Source organism: Mus pahari, chromosome 11 (genome assembly GCF_900095145.1).
Source record: "Mus pahari chromosome 11, PAHARI_EIJ_v1.1, whole genome shotgun sequence".
In the NCBI taxonomy this organism is placed as follows: Eukaryota; Metazoa; Chordata; class Mammalia; order Rodentia; family Muridae; genus Mus; species Mus pahari.
In genome coordinates this window covers 2,613,628-2,619,278 of record NC_034600.1, presented here as the reverse complement: position 1 = coordinate 2,619,278, position 5,651 = coordinate 2,613,628, and the positions used below count along the sequence as shown (strand labels likewise).

Here is a 5,651-nt window from a genome sequence, read left to right as displayed (position 1 = left end):
GTCCTGGCAGCTTCCACAAGAATGTGGACTTAGGAATCAAAAACACCCTCCTACGCAGTCTCCCTCTCTGTTTCCTGTTCATCCTAGGCTTAGGATGAGGTAGAGGCTATCAACTGCCATGTGCCTCTGTGTCCTGGGCATTCTGCCTATGTACATGTAGCTAACAGAACCTGGGCTGAATCCACTAAGACCAAAAACCAAAAACGACTCCCATCTCTTTGGTTCTTACTGCCAGATACTCAAGTCATAGAGATAGAGGTCTGAATCGTCTGTCTGTGGCTCTGTCACCTATCCTGTGTTCTGTCTGTGCGCCTGTCGCCCATCTGTCAGCAGGTCTCTCTGTGGACTGTTGCCTATATTATGTTGTGATTCTCAAGACCCAGGTCACCTCTCCCTACCTAGTTATGGAAGACCGAGACCAGCACACTGGCCACACACCCCTGCACCAGTCACTCATCCAGACTCCAGGAGACGGGTGGCCTAGTATGAGAGGTCGTTTATTTGGAAGAAAACATTTCTGAAGTGATTGATGAGCATAGCTCCCAGCTGGCATATTTGGGGACAAAGACATTCATATTTCGGAGTCTAGACTTCTTAAAGTGAGGGGTGTTGCTCTCCTCGCTGCGTTAGTTCTTCATGATGTGTGTGTTCATTATTTCCTCGGTGAAAAATGGTGGGAGACTTCAAGGTTGTTAGGCTGATCACTCCATCTCAAGGTGTGTGATGTTTAATCACAAGGTGCCTCTTTGTCCTCAAGGACGATCACATGGCTGATTGCGCTCTGGTGAGCTCAGCAGCCAAGTGAAGGTCAGGCTCTCAGGGGGTGCTATGGATTAATGCCTCGGCAGACACAAGTCCCAGACAGACCTGAAATACAAAGGCTTCGTCCAAGCCACCTGGACGATTGTACCCCATGTATCCTAATTTCCTTTCTGTCTCAGTGATGAACACCACCAACAACAGCGACTTGGGGAAGAAAGGGCTCATTTCAGCGTACACACTCAGGTCACACTCCATCCCTGCCGGAAGTCAAGAAAGGAACTCAAGGCAGGGACTGGAAGGCAAGAACCAAAGCAGAGAACATGGAGAAGTGCCACTTACTGGTTTGCTTGCCATGACTTGCTCAGCCTGTGCTCTTAGACATCCCACTAAGTGGGAAAAAAAGAAAAAAGCAAAGGAAGGAAAAAGGAAGGAAGGAAGAAGGAATGAAGGAAGGAAGGAAGGAAGGAAGGAAGGAAGGAAGGAAGGAAGGAAGGAAGGAAGGGGAAGAAGGACATGGCTGTTCCTAAGGTGGAGGAAGAGAATGTTTATTGTAGTTAAGGAGAGCACAGCCTTAGGCAGAGATCTGAGAGAGTCCAGAGTGGACCTCACCAGACTGAGCTGGGCCATGTGAGAAAAGGAGAGAGGGGAGAGGGAAGAGGCATTGAAGTCCAGGATGGGCAGCCAAGAGACTGGCCAAGAGACCTGAAAGGTTAAGCCCAGGTAACTAAGATAACTGGATTGTTGGGGACGGTGAGCTGTGGGGAGAGTAGTCTAGCCCTTGGGCTGGAAAAGTTAGAGTAGAGAACAGGGAATGGCAGCCGGAAGGACCCTGTAACACTGGGTACTGGAGGATGCTGGGAGAACTTGGCAGCAAGGTCTGCTTTGATATGCTAAATAGGTACCTCATCTTTCAGACCTAATACCGGGGACCATCTTGCTGGGATGTCACTGTTCAAGTGAGCTGGACCCTCCATATCAGCAATTAAAATGCCCCACAGCATGTCTGTACACCAACCCGATGAAGACATTTTCTCAGTTGAGATTCACTTTCCAGTTGATTCTACCCTGTGTCAAGTTGAAAAAAAATATTAATCAGCATCTTAGTCTAGGCCAAGTAAACAGAGGTACATGGCCCCTCCAGCTCTCTGACATATCCCTGAAATTTTGCGAAATCCTCTGATTCTGTGTCTTTAACCAAAAAGTTCATTTTGGTAATCTGCCTCACCTTCAGTAAGGGCCCCTGTCCTCCTTGCTCAGGACTGCTTGCACAGAGGTCCGCATAGAACTCAGCTGCAGCTGCTGTGCTGTGTGTATGTGTGGATACCATCAGTCAGTACACAACTGTGTGGAGAGAACAGAAACCACTCTCCAGCTGGGGCAGGTGGCACAGTCCAGGGTAGAGGCTCAAGGTGGGTCATAAGTGGGGGAAGGCATCAGTGACAGCAGAGCCCTCTAAGGACTTCAGTCACAAAGGTACACACTGCAGACTCAGCCCCACCCTCCTTGTGTGTGCCAGTCTGGGTCCCTACTCTCCTTCCTGCTCTCTGTGAGTGGGCCTGAGCAGGGTCAGGATAGCCAGCCCACCCAAGAACCCAGCGGAAGCCTTTAGTCACATTTCCACCATAGTTGCACATTCTGCTGCTCATGCACGCTTCTTGCATATTCATAGCTTGGGTTCGAGGCCAGGGCTGGTGGCATGGATCAATATCATCGATATCATGGATCAAGCTCAGTTCCTGCCAGCCCCACCTACATCTTTGTAGTGTGACCCTCCCTGCTGGCTGAGGGTTGTCTCTAGGGAACCAGATCTGCACTGGGTAACTGAGTAAGAGCTGTCCTTCAGTTTTCTTATGGTACCCATAGTTGGGAATCCCTTCTGCTCGTTGTTTTGCACAAATACCAAGCTGTTCCAGTGCAACAAAAGACATTTCCTAGACTTCATTTGGGAGGCTCTACATTTTCTTATACTGCTCTAGACTCTGTGGCCCTCGTTATGCATGGATCCCCACACGCAAACTCGTCTCCTCTTGTCCCTCCCTGGGGATGCACACTGGATGGTTCCCTCTAGGGTTTTTGCCCAAGAACTACAAAGTAGCAAGTTAATGTATTAGTTATATTTGTGTTGCTATGACTTCAGTCCCTGACAGGGACAAGGAAGGAAAGATTTATTTTGACACACTGTCACACTGAGTCTCAGTGTGGAAGGGAAGTGATGAGAGCCATAGCAGCCCCTTACGTGGTATCAGGAACACATGGTAAAGCCTCCTCATATCATGATGTACACAGGAGGCAGAGAGCTGAGCCACCTCTATTAAACTATGTCTACCAACCTGACCCACTTCTTAAGGTTCTCATGCCTTCACAAAATATTACTATCTACTCAGAAGCAAATACTCAAAATGCCCCCCCCAACATGTCTGATTCAAACTGTAAAATTCTCATAACTGCAAAGACTCATTTTTTTTTCCTTACTAGAAAATGCATCTAGTTCAACTTCAAGAGAAGCCAATGGTTTAAAAGATCTAGTGTCACTCAAAAGTCCAAATTCAGAGTTCCTACTAGTACTCAAAGCAGTCTGGCAGCTTCACCTTATGAAACAGAAAACAATGTCACAGGCTTCTAACCTGTGATGTCACACAGTAAACACTCTCATTCCAAAGAGAACGAAGAGAGGGGGCTGAAGGCCAGTAGGACTCACTCTACCCTGGAGCTCAGAGGCCACCTGACACCTGCAGGACACCTGCAGGACACCTGACACCCACGGCCTTGTCACTTACAGCTCACATCACCTCTCTCTTGCCCTGGCTTCACTCATTGCCTATGACTTTGTTTTGTAGGCTTTCCATGTTCATGGCATTTCCAACATCCTGTCGTCTCCATTGCAATCTATACCTCATCTTGGTAGCTTTATACATGGCCCTCTTTTTAAAAAGGTGTGTGTGTGTGTGTGTGTGTGTGTGCATACTTGTATGTGTTCATGCAGTGCCCATGGAGGCCACACAGAGCTTTAGACCTTAAGTGGATATTGGGAACTGAACCTGAGTCCTCTGCAAGGGGAGCCATTGCTCCAGCCCCCTTCTGGCATTTCTGTGGGGAATCTGACCATGACGCATATTCTCTGGCCTCAAGTTTTGTTTTGTGTTGTTTTTCCCCCTAGACTATTGATGGAAGCCTTCATACGCCTCTGAATCTTGCATTTTCCCTGCATGCAAAATTCACACTACATGACAGTGCCATGATTAGCCTGAGCAGAGGCTGCCCTGCTTAGGCCATGGTCTGAGTGGATAAACATGGGAAAACATGTCTTTACATGTGTTCATGCAAGCAGGAGAGCCGGGACAAACTCTCTCTCCAGAGGAAAGCATTTTAAATGTGTTTATGGTTTTATTCCCTGGAGCCTGGAATCCATGGGGTCTCACAAGCCTGTGCGATCTCACAAGTGTATAGAATAACTTCTTTCCACCTGTGCTGTATGAGTCCCATTCTTGCTTCTCTCTGTGAGACACTAACCTGTAGCCCAGGGTTTTCTCTGCAGCTTTATGTGGGCTTATCTGGCACGCTGCAGTTTTTTTCTGCATCTTTTTATTCTGCTTTTTGCTCTGGGTTCTCACTGTCAACCCAACTAAAAGCCTCTGGCTGGAACCAGGACGCAGCATGAATGCGATGATTTCTTAGCTTATATCTTGCCTAGCCTCACTCTGATCCTCACTCTGATTCAGGACGCAGGTAAGAACCTAAAACAAACCACTTCGGTTCAGTCCCAGTAGGGTCCTTGTTCTGCTCTGGAGCCCCATGAGCCGGGCACCCCTGTACCGGTGATCTTTTGTTCTCCCAGCTCTTCTTTGGCCTCTCTCGTCCACAACCTGGGTCCTCAAGACAAGAACCACATGATCTGGTCTAGGTGCACAATGCTATCACTTTTCTGAGTTGGATACTTTTATGTTGCTGTGACATTCCCTCCCCGAAACATGTGAGGGATTATTGGTTTTTATTTTGACTCCTGATCTCATGGGTCTTGGTCCATCATAGCAAAGGAGGGCTGTGGAAGAGCTCAATTCATAGGAGCCTTCACTGGGGGAGGTTCACATCACAGAGGACCAGGAAGCCGGCGAGAGCCAAGCGTTCACAGAATGAGCTATATTGATTCAGTGAAAATTTTTCCACCTGTTACAAGATAATTGAGACCTGATGGCTTTATAAAATAGCACATTGACTTATTCACACTTTTAGAGCCTGGGGTTCAAGGCCAGGCAGCCTCATCAGTTTGATATCTGACGGGAGCCTTATGGTTGGTGACATCACTGCGGTGGGATTTTGTGTATGTAGGATGACTATGGCCAGAGAGAAGGCCCGGGAGCCACAGGGGAAAGGGTCACTTTTTACAGCAACTGTCTCCCTTTGAGGAACTAGTCTGCACCCTTGGAGTATTCCACTCCAAACTGACTCCCCCTAGGGATGCTGCCACATACCCCTTGGTCCTGTCTGGTAATGGTCCCATGCCCTCACAGTGGAAATCAACTTGCAGTGTATGAGCCACTGGGAACAAAACACATTCAAACCAGGTCAGTAGCTAACATGCCTGTCTCCAGTAATTCTAAATAGCCCCCAAATGGCTACCTTTCTACAGGAAATGTTGACTTAGTCTATAGTTGAAACACGTGACCTCTGTACCATGGTGAATAGTTTGTGGAAGAATGTGAGAGGTAATAGAAGCCAGGTATGACTAAGTTCCTAGAACAATTTTCTGTTTTCTTGAGCTCAGAAAGTTGCTTATAGAATCAGTAAGTCAAAAGTAACGGAATATAATAAAATTGAGTAACTTCTCAGGGCTACAATAAAGCCAGCACACTGCACATTGTGTTAGACATACCACCAGCTTCCAAAAATAA

General features: G+C 47.5%; 1 long non-coding RNA gene across 1 annotated transcript; it reads right to left on the bottom strand.

The window, feature by feature from the left end:
* Window positions 1–482: 482 nt before the first annotated feature.
* On the bottom strand, window positions 483–3,364 carry LOC110328750. Its single transcript, XR_002380878.1, has 3 exons — window positions 3,235–3,364; window positions 1,665–1,827; window positions 483–867 (listed from the first exon to the last, which is right to left on the bottom strand). It is a non-coding gene; the product is annotated as an uncharacterized LOC110328750 (long non-coding RNA).
* Window positions 3,365–5,651: the final 2,287 nt, after the last annotated feature.